The sequence below is a fragment of the Schistocerca americana genome, chromosome 1 (assembly GCF_021461395.2).
Source record: "Schistocerca americana isolate TAMUIC-IGC-003095 chromosome 1, iqSchAmer2.1, whole genome shotgun sequence".
Classification (NCBI taxonomy): domain Eukaryota; kingdom Metazoa; phylum Arthropoda; class Insecta; order Orthoptera; family Acrididae; genus Schistocerca; species Schistocerca americana.
Window position 1 is genome coordinate 519,714,227 of NC_060119.1, and position 14,645 is coordinate 519,728,871.

The following is a 14,645-nucleotide window of genomic DNA, read 5'->3' on the forward strand; positions in this document are numbered from 1 at the left end:
CTAAACCTTTTCGTTTTATGGTAATGTCACATAGTATTTATATTTATATTTATATGATATTTTTAATTTTTTATGCAGTCTATGCAGCAATGACTAGTGAATGACACAGCCTTGGTAGTAAATGGTACAGTACCAAAATGTAGGGTCTTATAGTACTAAAATTTGTGCTTTTACAACCTCTTAGTTTTTTTGTTTGTTGTAGTAAAGAATGAAAATGTTCAATGACCACTTGGATAATTTTTCAGCGAGGGTTCTTCCAAAAGAAAGGTGCAAAATCTCCTTGTGTGTTAGCTGTGTGTACTGACAGGAGTAGAAAAATTGTTGATTGTTTAGTGAGAAAAAAATAATTTAATAATTTTGAAAATCAGATACACCCACAATTTGAGGATGATTCGTTAGTTGCAGCACAAGAAGGGATTTACATTAGCAAGAGAGGGACAAATGGTTTATTTCCTAGTGCCATATTTCATGATTATGATTAGCTTCTTAATCTAGCCAAAAAATACCTGTCTCCCTATAGATCAGTATTCAGGAAGCAGAAGGCTTCTCTGATGAGCTAACTTGGAGAAAACTATTATTGCTTCTATGTTTTGAAACAGGAAGTTAAGACTGCAAACTCTTGAAGAGGGTGAGAACTATACACGATTAATTTTTACGTATCGCACAAGTGGCCATATTGACTCTGTCCAAGCCAGCTATGAATTAATCCGTTTTCATTTAGCTCTTTTTACATCCTCAAGAACAGCTAAACACCTTTGCCACCTCTACAAAAAGGGTGACACAGGACAATAATAATTGTACACGCCATTTTCTTCACTTTAGTGGTTACTATTAAATAATAAACAGATATATTCCTATCTGTCCAAACTCTATACTGCGCTAAAAACTGAAGATAGCAGAATGTGACAAAAGACGGTCAATTTTAACATATCTATTAAATTTCTAGCAGTGCCCCTTCTTTATAGTAATGTATATTTTCAGTTTTGTGGCCATAGTTCAATTAAACTGGCCACAAGCAACGCAAAGCTCTTTTTAACCAGGTCATGTATGGATGTTGTCATTTTCAGAACGATTTTAATGAAATGTGAAGCTGTAATGGCACCAACATTAATCAAGAATGTTTTATGATATGTATTCTGTAATTAATTTGTGTATATACTCTTCAAAAGTGTTACAGTATTACATGCAGTTCTGTATGCTGTTATATGGTGCTATCATGAGAAAAAATCTGTTTGATACCTTAAATCTGAAGACCCCTAGACTGTTAGCCAAAACTAGTAATACATAAAAATAAAGAAGATTTCTTTAACGATGTTGACTTCATTGGTTTTCAGTCCCTAATATTAAACAAAAGATAACACTCTTTCAATTGGTACCAACTATATGAGATGCAAGCAAACCTTTAATATTTGCTGTTTTCTAAATAAGGTGTGTAATAACTGATGAATTTATCTGAATATAATTAACTCGATATTAGAAGCAATATTTTTCATTCTGTCATAAACAAATTGTTTTAATACATGATGTAATGATGATTTCATGTACTCTCTTTTGCAGTAACATGCAATATGGACATTCAAGTAGTGCAACATGATCTTCTAGAGAAAAATTAGTGAAAATATAACAGTAAAAAAGGCTAGTGAAACGTATTGATTATATGTTATGATGGATGCTCCTAAAGAGTGAAAAATCTGATGGATAACCAAAGCATTTCTTTGTTGTATAACGTTATGCACTAAAAGTAAGATCACAAATAATGTGACTGTAATGTACTGAGAGTTAACGAGCATTTCACTCTCATTTATGTATTTGGCTGAAAGAGTCAGCCTATAGGAATTGTGAAGCAAACTGGGTCATCCAGAACCATGTGCCAAAAAGAGTGCAGATTCGCAATGAGATAGGGAAATTCACAGACGTCTGTTGTGCTGAATGAAACCTAAGTGCTGTAGTGTGTGAGACAGACGAGAACCTATGTCGTAGAGAAACCCTGTAGAAGCTGTTTGTGGCCAGGGGGATGTAGTAAGGTATGGCGGACCTAAGATCAGCCATAAAGCGAAATATTTATGAAAACTATTTAATTTTGTAGTAATTTAGGGAATGTAACCACAGTAATTTTAATCTACCATCCGTCCTTCATAAATTTTCATGGTGATCTCAATAAGACTTGAATATTGATCACATCTATAATAGTTTAGGATTTACTGTTAAAGTGAAATTAACAAGTTTTGTAACAGAAACCTGAATACTAAAATCTGATCGCGTTGTTCGATCTTAATAATCGACATTTCGTATAGAAGAACACTATTAAAATGACAGATGTTGTAAATATCAAGGCTGTAACTTTAGTGAAGTAAATTTAAATTATCAGTATTTTAAGTTACGCATCAGATCATCACTTCCTCCACACAGAATACACTGAATGATGAGAGCATGACACCTTTTTGAATCATTAAGTAACAGAATATTTGTTGTAAAGTTTAGTGGATAATAATTATTTTTGTTCTTTATCTATTTATCAGAAAGGACATTGGTGCAAGGCTATTGGCCATGACATTCAAAGTTAAAAACGAAATTATATTGGTTTTAATGTTTATTATATAATGGATATTATTGTTACTTTATTTAGAATGTGAAAGTGGTCAAGCTTTGATTATTTAAATATGTTAACATGTAAAATAATTAAGAATAACCTGTAGCCAATCAGATGGACGGCTTCAGGAAAGGGAACTGCACAAGTCAGTTGAGCAAGGATGTTCAGCAAGTGGGAATCGCGGCCGGCGACAGCCAGAGGAACAGTGCTGATGGAGACACGAAAGTGGACGGTCTGTCTTTAGGTAGCAAAAAATGAAACGACTTAGAACATTTCGCATTGTGTGGTATCTTGGGACTTAGTCTCTGAGCAGTGAGCAGCCATGCACCTCGTGTGAACTCAAACTTTTCGCGTAGTTAACGACATGGAGTATTGGACATGTAATTTGCAATGAGATTGTGAATTGTTGAACTGTGTCAAATGGATATGCACTCGAGTGTAATAGTACTTCTAAAAATGATCACTTTCGTTATTAGTTTGCTCTATGAATAAATATTATTCTAACCAAATCGCGACTGTGTGGCCTACATTATTTATGGGTCGCTAATTTAGCTCCCAATATTATTACTACTGTTGTTATATCTTATATTAATGTTGTATGTTTCATACAATTTCGCAAACTTGCCATCAGCCAGACAATTTAACCAAAGGTTCACAGGTGTCAAATTTAGGGCATGTAATGCGACACATGTACGAGCTAGAGTCAAGACATTTTGAAGAAGAGGGACAGCATGTGAGCCCAAACATCTTTCGGCTGTTAGCTCGCAGTACTAAAGAGAGACGTTTTGAAATTAAAGTTAGCAGGATGAATGCAGATCCTTTAAAACTCTGAATGAATATAATGAAGTATGAGGGCTCATTGAAAGTTAATAATATATGATATTTATTCAATGTTGACAGAGAATAATGGTGTGTGAGTATAATACTTAAAACTGAAATTCCAATATGAAAAAGAGAATCAGTTTCCACCCTTTCTAGTTAATATCAAAAGAAATTATGTAACTGTAATTTTGTTATTTGTATATGTATATGTGTAGCTTTAATACAGGATTTCATTAATAGAGTTAATAAGTTTAGATTAAGATACTGATGTGAGATATTTGTATGTTTTTCATATGGCCATGAGATGATACTGTTGCTATGGAATGGAGCTTTGAAGTGTTGTGAATGCAGCAAAGTGCACACAGCAAATACTGGACTAAAAGCATTATGCAAAATGTAATGGTGGTGTAAGGAAAAAAGGGTAATTGTGTAACCTTTGTATTAGAGACAGGCATTACTTAAATGTGGAAACTAAAGCTACATTGAATTTTGTAAAATGAATTCATGATTGTGATGTTACTTTAAAATAAGATGACCATGGTCTCTGGGCTCTTATAAAATAGACAAAATACACTGAAGCGCCAAAGAAACTGGTATAGGCATATGTATTCAAATACAGTGACACATAAACAGGCAGAATACAGCACTGTGGTTGGCAACACCTACATAAGACAATAAATGTATGTCGCTGTGTTTATCGCTTACTGCTGCTACAATGGCAGGTTATCAAGATTTAAGTGAATCTGAACTTGGCACATGAGCGATGGGACAGAGCATATCTGAGGTAGTGATGAAGTGGAGATTTTCCCATACGACCATTTCACAAGTGTACTATGAGTATCAGGAATCCGGTAAAACATCAGATCTCTGACATTGCTCCAGCCAGAACAAGATCCTGCAAAAACGGGATCAATGACGACTGAAGAGAATCGTTCAACGTGACCAAAGTCCAACCCTTCCGCAAATTGCTGCAGATATAAATGCTGGGCCATAAACAAGTGACAGCGTGCGAACTGTTCAATGAAACATCATCAGTATGGACATTTGGAGCCTAAAGCTCACTCGTGTACCCTTGATGACTGTGCGACACAAACCTTTACGTCTCAGCTGGTCCATCAACACTGACATTGGACTGTTGATGACTGGAAACATGTTGCCTGGTTGGGGGAGTCTCCTTTCAAATTGTATCGAGTGGATGGGCGTGTGTGGTTATGAAGATAACCTCAGGAATCTATGGACCCTGCATATCAATATGGGACTGTTCAAGCTGGTGGAGGCTCTGTAATGATGTGGGGCATTTTCAGTTTCCTCTAAATGGTTCAGATTGCTCTGAGCACTATGGGACTTAACTTCTGAGGTCATCAGCCCCTAGAACTTAGAACTACTTAAACCTAACTAACCTAAGGACATCACACACATCCATGCCCGAGGCAGGATTCGAACCTGTGACCGAAGTGGTCATGCAGTTCCAGACTGAAGCACCTAGAGCTGCACGGCCACACTGGCCGGCCTGTGCAGTTAGAGTGAGATGGGATGCCTTATGTGTCTAGGTGCGACTCTGACAGGTGACACGTACATAAGCATCCTGTCTGATAACCTGCATCCATTCATGTCCATTCTGCATTCTGACGGACTTTGGTAATTCCAGCAAGACAATGCGACACCTTACACATCCAGAATTGATAGAGAGTGGCTCCAGGAGCACTCTTCTGAGTTTAAAAACTTCCGCTGGCCACCAAACTCCCCAGATATGAACATTATTGAGCATATCTGGGATGCCTTGCTGTGCAGAAGAGATTTCCTTACCCTCGTAATCTCAGTGATTTATGGACAGTCCTGCAGGATTCATGGTGTCAGTTCCCTCCAGCACTACTTCAGGCATTAGTTGAGTTCATGCTATGTCATGTTGCGGCGCTTGTGCGTGTTCGTGGGGTGGGGGGGGGGGGGGAGGGGAGGCTACACGATATTAGGCAGGTGTGCTAGTTTCTTTCGCTTTCCAGTGAATATTTTAGTAAGAATGAGAAAGTATAAATTTTTGTTTGGTATTCAAAAATTTCTATGTGTAATTACCTATAACTTTTTACCTTGGAAATATCCAGCCTGTTATTTGACTGTATAATTACTAGAAGGGGTGGCCATGAAACAGGTTGGCTCCCACCATTCTGCTTTGAGAACAGTACTGTATCACTTATTAAGGTTCAGGTAAAATTTTCACTAATTTTCTTTTCAAAATTCCAATGTTATAGTTCCTGTATGAAGCACTTGTTATATCGACTATATCAATTATAGAAACAAATTCCTTCCCACGAAACTATTATTCACATCATTCAGTTTGTTGTTCTGGTTGCAGTGTGGTAATTGGTTTTCATTAGAAATGATGTCAGTCAAAAGCTGTTGCAGTTATAAAATTTTGGCTACCTAGCCATAGGGAAAATCTTGTGTGCTAATTGGTAAATTTATAAGAAAAGGCCAGTTTCAAATTAAAGAGCTCTTTCTCCTCTACAGTAACGTGTTTACATTAACCCAAACTTAATTAGTTCAAAAGAAAACTTTCAATGCCAGTTATAGACAAACGGCCAGATATGTTAATATACATTTTATTGTCTGATTTTTATGAATCCAGTGACATCCATATTGATGAGCAAGAGTCCCTTATAAGAAATTAATAAATTTTTAGTATTGCATATTTTGATAGATGCTGCTCATGATAAATAGACTGCAGACTCAATAGCTAATAAAATATGTACTTTCTGGCCGATAGAACTTATAAACTATTATAAACTAACCATAATTGCATAATATTCCGAAATAAGTCTTTATAAGACCAACTCTCTCACCATTTCAGTCAGTCCACTTTTTCATTAGTTCTTTTCTTAGTCTTTGTTTAGTATAGCTTTAGTCTAGTTTGGGAGCTGTTTGTGTTGCTTCTCTCTTCATTTAATTTGGGCTGAGAGAACACATTTTTAAATATGAGCAGTAGACCCAAAAGTGCGTCTTTTGGCTCAGTTGAATGATATTTGTGACTACAGTGACAGTTCTGTGACCTTTTCTAACTGTGTGTGAATCAACTTATGATCACTTCATTAATACTGTGGGTGCTTTTGCTTTCTGAAGAGGTAAGAACTATTAAGCTTAGCGTATGTCCATACTAACTATCTGTTCATAAACGGTATTAAAGACTGTAAGAAACCTGGTTATCATCAGTAGGATCTGAAGAATAGGATTAAACATTTCAGAATTGACAATTTTGAACTTAAAAAGCAGCTTCTGGCTACTCATTTTAAGGACAGATCCTATGAAAGCAATGGCGAATGATTTAACAACAAATCTGCACAGCAATTGAAGACTTATACAACACTAAATACGTTTAGTTACATGACAAAGGGTCACCTGATTTGTGAGTTGAACCTCCACAATTTCCACACACAGTCCTCCCATTACAGGCCATAGTGATATGACCAAATATTTGACATTTGAAGCACTGCACTAAGCTGGGAGCAAGTGGCAGAAAGTTCACACAGATACAGCCTGAAAGAATATGTTCAAATAATTCCAGAGAGGTGAGTGTTAGAATAAATGTTGCAGTTTTTTCAATTGTGCCGTTGACTCTCCTCGTAAAGCTCTGTATTTTTCTAACATCCATATTTTTTCCATTCTTCACGTAACTCATCAGGGTCCATCTACATTATATTGGAGCAGAAGTTAAGGGTGTTATTCCATCCAGACACAACAGAGTAGTATTCTAAGGCATTAAGTCCCAGAAGCTAAGATACTTTGTTTGATTTCGCAGATTCACCTATAGGTGTTCCATTATGAAGTCGTTTAACACTCTTTAAGGACCCAGTAATACCCTCCAATGCCTTGTGAATATAGAAAGGGGAAAATTTCTCAAAGGTTCCCTCTGCTCTTTTGATCACAATGAAAGTGTTATGGCAGCCTAGTGCCCTGTATCTATAACTCTGAAACTTCTTCTTGAGTAGACTGATCAACCAAGCTCTCTTTGTTGTGTTGATGTATTCGCTGTCTGACAGAACACCTGTTCCATTGGAAGTAGATGTGAAGTGAGGTCACTTCATAAGGATCATACAAGCTACTAGGAAAACATATGTCAACCCAGGCAGTGCCCAGCATGCCTGAGCTAACCAGGTGGCCCAGAGGTTGCTCACTACAGACTGTTTGGAGTCAACAGCTATTCACGTCATCAGCACATAACACACCTGCTAGAGAAACATGTTCATTCGATTCTGCAGGTCCCCCAGAGTTGCCTGATAGAGACTTTTTCACCTAAACAGTCATTTACCTAATCAGAACGTAGCAAAGCTTGAAGTTGACGTTTTTTTTTTATATAAGGGTGCGTACCTTCCTTGAGGTCCAGGCAGTAAAGACAAGGCCCCCATTCTCTGAAACGCACAACGTTCCACCACCAAGCCTAGTGATAGTCGCTGAAGTATGTCCAGAGTTTATGATAGTCCCCAACTCAGGAAACCTGAGATCCCCATATGCATACTCAACCACTGTTGGTGGAGCTTTCTGGGAGAAATACAGTCCTCAATTCCATAAGTTTTGGGATACTCTGAGGCACGCAACCCCTCCCCCCCCCCCCCCCCCCCCACGCACCACCACCACCACCTGGCACTGTTCCCCATTAGTGAGAAACTGGTTGAATTGAACCCACATTGGCTTAATTTTCAGTGCCAGGCAGGCTTTAATGCAGTAGACTGTCAGTCATGTCAGCCAATCATGTTTACAAGACCCATGAAGGAAGATGAAGTGCTGTGATGGTCGACGACCTCGCTCATAGCCTCCCTCAGTGCAGTTTTGTCTTTTTTACTGAACCACATCTCCAGGTTTCTGAGCGATTCCAGGAGCCACATATTGCGGTGGTTTCACGCAGACAGTGACCACCTGCGCCTAAGGGCCAAGATTAGCCACTACACTTTACAGAGAATCATCAGGGACTGGTGAGATATAGTGAAAATCTTTGCACATCTGTGATGATTAAATGGACGTTAGTATGTTTACAAACATACTGACTTCTTTGCTGTTTGGTGAGGCAAGTACTCGTGGGTTCCACGGCTAAAGCATAGATCGTCAATCACATGATATCTATCATAGGAGCCAGGTGTGGAGCTGGTTGTGGTTGGTGTGTGAGACTAATTTCTTTGCTCTTGTACTTTGACTGCTCAAGACAGGTGTAACTGTTATGTTCAGCGTGAAGGGTAACACATCACTTTGGAGAAAGTAATGTGTTATTCCCTACCAGACCAAGGATAGTCATGACCTTGAACAAGTATGATGGTTGGAACTTCAATAGTGGCAACTATTTATTTACAGCTCGTACAAAATAGATACGTGTTTCAGAGTTTTATTGACCTCCAGAGTAGTCACCAGCATTGTGTATAACCAGTTGCCAGCGATGTGGAAGTCATAGGATACTCTTAGCAGTGCCAGTTGTGTTGACAGTTCGAGCAGCGCGGTCTGTTGCCTGACGAATTTGTAGCAGTTCTGAAGCGAATGCTGTGAAGTGTTTCCTTAAGTTTAGAAATCGAGTTGATCTCACGAGGGCTTAAGTCAGGGGACCGCAGTAGGTGGTATATCACTTAGCAGTCCCACCAGTCAAACAAATCAGTAACAGTTTGCACTGTACATGCTTGAGCATTGTCCTGTAAAATGATGGTGAGGTCCTGCAGAAAGTGTCATTACTTCTGTCTCTGAGCTGGTGATAGGTTGTGTTCCAGAAGTGAAGGAAACATTTCACGGCATTCGCTCCAGAACTCCTACAAATTAGTCTGGCAATAGACTGTGGCGCTTGAACTGTCAACACAACTGGCACTGCTAAGAGTACCCTAAGACAACCACATCGCTGGCAATGGGTGATACACAATGTTGGTTACACTTTGAAGGTCAGTAAAACTTTGAAACACGTATCTATTTTGTACAAGCTGTAAATAAATAGTTGCCACTATTTAAGTTCCAACCCTCGTATTTACGTTTGTTCTAGGCCACATATTGTGTGGGAAATTTTGTTTCTTTTGTGCATGTAATGAGAGGAAAAGTGGATGTAGAGTATCTGCAAGGTATGGGCGATGGGTACTTGGATTCCTGTGCATGGAGGTAATTGCTCGTCGGGAGAGTTATTCCATGAAAACGCCATTCCACCTCAGATAGTCGCTGCAAACCACAGAATCTCGCCATGCAAGACAATGGGCATGGAGATACTTGTCAATGGAGACTCACAAAACAGACAGAGCTAAATGACAAAGGCATATGTGTATTGTGGGCTTCGTTAAAGCTTTGTTTTAATAAAATCTAACACGGAATGTGATAACATAGGTAAAATAGATGCACGATAAAGAAGCAGCACGTCAAATTATTGTGTAGTGACTGGTGTTGAAGATCTCCACCAGCTGGCATGGACTTTGTATCTATGAGAATAGAATCTGCTGGCTCAAGATGGAGCAACATGATGCAGTCAAACAGTTAATAGATATAAGTAATGGAGACCACAAAAACTTGTAGTTCACGTAGTCCACTTCCACATGATGTCTGAAAAATGGTAGGTGTGTACATTTGGAGCCCATTCATACTATTTTTCTCTGTTGTGAGTAAACTTACAATGTATGGTGAGAGGTTGAAAACCCTCAATGAAAAAACGCAGGCGAGTCTTCATGAATGATGGAACATTAACCATGGCGGGCTATAAGAGAGCTTCTACATTTAAGCAACATGCTACAAAATCACAAAACACAATGCCCATAATTATTCTATATTCAAATAAGTTCTCAACTCACAGCAACTGATAATACACAAAGCTTTCCAGACAACATGTTCATAAATGATGCTTCAGTGCTTGAACAAAACCACTAGTTCATACTTCATTCAAGGTAGCATGGCATAGAGTCCATTTAACAAGATTCATTTCCTTTACTGCTTGACCATTGTCGTCAGACCCCATCCTTCTTTGGAACCCACAGCACGCCCAAAGTATGACTGCAAAGTGCAAGTGACCCCTCACTGCCCAGTCCTGATTACATATATGCCATTGCTTTCTGCGCCATGCCAGCATTTTTTCGTTCTCATATCTGCACATAAATTCCAAAAAACATGAGTACAGTAGATATTTTTATGCTACTAGTAATTAAAGTCACGTTTTTCACATGCACATCTCTTATCAGAAAGTGAGACGTGTTGCTATATTTTATAGCAACATGTACCACTTCAACATAGAGATTACTTTCATCTACGAAATACAGACATGAACATTTATAGTGTATAGATTGACTGCCCTGTATTAGCATTAAATTAATACTTCAGTTTCTATATCCAAGTCTTGCCAATGGAAATCGCCTATGAAATCTGTCCTTTAGATTAGATTAGATTTATTTTCATTCCCATTGATCCATAGTGAGAAGGTTCTCCAGGATGTAGAACATGTCAGAAAACAATAATACATGACAAACATTCACAACTGAAACAAATAAGCTAATGTACCTTCAAAAGCTCCCAAGTGGAATGATCGTCATATTTTTAATGAACACTATATGAAAGAATCATTTTACAAACAATAATGCACTGAATTTAAAATAAAGAAGTTTTTTATTTATAAGGTAATAAACATGCAATATTACTACGATACTTATTTACAATGAACACATTGCTGTGCTGAAATGGCTCATGAGTTATATTGTACTTATATATATATATATATATATATATATATATATATATATATGTGTGTGTGTGTGTGTGTGTGTGTGTGTGTGTGTGTGTGTGTGTGTGTGTGTGGTGTGCATACTGTAAGACCTTCGGTACACACACCATCATATTATTTGACTTGTCGCTCTAACGAAGTAGGCGAGTGTCAGCAATATGTCTCATGGTCTTATCATGGCGTGTTTATCTTCTGCCGTTATGTCAGACGATAGAAATGCCACTTGCACGCTTAGAGTAGCAGATTGACGGTGACCAACTCTAATCAGAACCGATTAATTTTCACACACATTTATTAAAATAACAAAAAGCATAGACATTACGTAACTTGATTCTGGATGCTGTTTACAATTGACAATCTGAAGTTCCTTGGTACGATAATCTTATTCTCACATATCTCTGATAATTGACAAAGTATCTATACATTTATCTTTATGGCTATGTACAGGAATATGATAATCTTCTTAGGTACACACTGAAACATGACTATAGACTGATACAGACTAATGTAGACAGGTACAGACCAGTGCAGACAAATGCAGACTAATGCAGACTGAGTAATCGGAGGTCTGTACATTCGTTATAATACCTCGCACGTTCATTTATCACTGCATGAGTGTGATCTGCGAGGAGAAAAGGTTCTACGTTAGCAGCAATCTCATTGGTTGCATTACATATTAATATGCGGATCGGCAGAAGCAGAATTTGCTCCGTCTCTAACGCAGTGCCATCTCGTAGTGCAGCGACGGACGAGTGCTGCGCCCCTTTGCCATTGTGCTTAGCGGGGCGCCCTCTAGTGGGAAAGTTGTGTACGTGCTGACTATGCGGAACTATGTACACAACAATATATATACATATATATATACACAAATCAGTTAGTTCTCCTGAGAAATTCATCAATGGAGTAGAAGGAGTTGGCCACCAATAAATCCTTTAGGCTTCTCTTAAACTGAATTTCATTGGTTGTTAAGCTTTTTATGGCTGCTGGCAAGTTATTGAAAATGTGTGTTCCTGAATAATGCACACCTTTTTGTGCGAGAATAAGTGATTTTAAATCCTTGTGAAGATTATTCTTACTTCTAGTATTGATTCTATGAATTGAGCTGTTGGTTTGAAAAAGTGATATATTTTTAATGACAAATTTCATTAAGGAATAAATATATTGTGAAGCAGTAGTTAGTATTCCTAGTTCCCTAAGCAGGCTTCTGCAGGATGTTCTTGAGTTCACACCACATACAACTCTTACTGCACATTTTTGTGCCTGGAAAACTGTAGTTTGGCTTAATGAATTACCCCCAAAAATAATCCCGTATGACATTATGGAATGAAAGTAAGCATAGTATGCCCGGTTTTTCATTTTTATATCCCCTATGTCTAATACAATTCGCATTGCAAATAGAGATTTGTTAAGACACTTCAGCAGTTCTGTGGTGTGCTCCTCCCATTTGAATTTATTATCAAGCCATAATCCCAAGAATTTAACACTGTCCACTTCTTTTATCTGCTTGCTGTCGTATGTTAGGCATATACTCATGGAACACGCCTTACAAGTTCTGAACCGCATGTACAGCAGAACCCCTCTAATCCGACCTTGGATGGTCCGTTACTCCAGTTAGTCCGACCATGCTCAGGCTTGCGAGCCTGTGCCGACTTGTCACTGACTGAACGCCTGTCGGGCCACTGTTGCGATGTCTGTCGTTGTGCATATTGTTATACTGTACGTTATTGTGCAGCTTTATCCTTTGTTGGGATTAAAAAACTTCGTTGTTTGATTTATTCGGTGTTCTCTACCGTACTTATTACTGTAGATTCACGGTGTGTACAGTTGTCTGTTTTTCAACATGTCTGGATTCGAACGTAAACATGGAACTCTTTCACTAAATGAAAAATCAGCAGTGCTACGAAGACTGGACGAAGAAGATTCGCTCCAAAAAAATTGCAAAGGAACTGAATGTAGGCGTTATGACAATTAAGCTTTTGGAGGAAGAATCGGAAAGACACTGACTCCTATACAGTTACGATTGATGTGATAACACTCTGAAGAATCGCAAAACATTGAAAAAGCCTAAACTTGAGCTACTTGATAACCCATTGTGGATGTGGTTTTGTCAAGAAAGAAGGAAAGGAACTCCAATATCCAGGCCAATTCTCAAAGAAAAAGTAATAGTTTTGCACAAAGAACTGGAAGCCGAAAGTAAATTTGCTGCCACTGAAGGCTGGATTCATCTTTGGAAAACTCGTCAAAAATGTATCCCTGACTTTTTTTCCAAGTAATTTGTTTTCGTTTTTACTGTAAAAAATTGCATACTCATTTCTTAGTTTATACATACAGTAGTTTATTCCTTTGTAAAAAATTTCTTTTTTATATACAGTGCTATAAACATTTTTTAGTTTACAGTATATATCGTTTATACGTTATTATGTACAGTACAGTACTGTAATTTGTTTGTCGTTTCTCCTTTTAAAACCAATACATATTATAGTGTGTGTAGACGTTTTTTAGTTAATATACTGTTTAACACTGAGTAAAAGGCATCTTTTTCTATTACTGTAGACATCTTTTAGTTCTTAAATAGTTTAATTTTTGTACTAAATGTCTTTTTATATTTTTGGCAATTGTAACCTCCCCACAAAAATTATAAAATAAAATAATAATAATATGAATATGATTCTAATTTTTGTGTAACCTCAGAACAAAATTGGTTCCGATTTATAACCTCCCTACAGAAATTCATTCACATTTAATGTACCCACAAAACTGTTTTCTGATCTAATGTAAGCTCGAAACAGAAAAATTCCTAAACGTCGTAATAAAAAATGAATTCAGTAACCTGGTAAATTTTGGACGACAGCAGTGCTGCGTCATGGCCCTGTAAGATCATTCTGAATAAAAAAAGCAAAAATTCTTACCTCAATAAAGTCGCCAACCATCTGCTCTTACAATAACTTTTTCCGACACAGTTCTGTGCAATGCTGGCCGATAGATTTGTCATTTATGAAAGGAAACAACTGATTTTTCTTTTGCAACAATCGGAATGATCATGGATTGGTGAAATTAGTAAATTCTTTAAATTGAAATGAATGCTTGTTAGAAATTACTTTATATCACAAAGATTATTATTAGGACATTTTTAAAAGATTTATATGGGAGTTCACATAACATTACTAGATATTCGCGAGGCTGCTTTTTACCTTATACAATAATACCACAAACACGATACACTATACCAGACCAGAGCAGACTCCAGACCAGACACAGACTAGCAACAACTTACTGCTACAGCTACACAGTTCGTACTGCAGTCAACACTGCTCTCTGGTCAGCGATTCTCTTATACTTTGCATATCACAGGCAGCGCATGAGCAATACATCGAAATTACATCTGCTTGGACCTCTTACATAACCCTCCACTGGGGGGGCAAAAATTTGGCAGCGATGGTGAGTCAATTGGACTTGCCATGAGCAACACATTTTTCTTAATTAACTAAGTTTACAGTCACAGAGTATATACATATATATAAT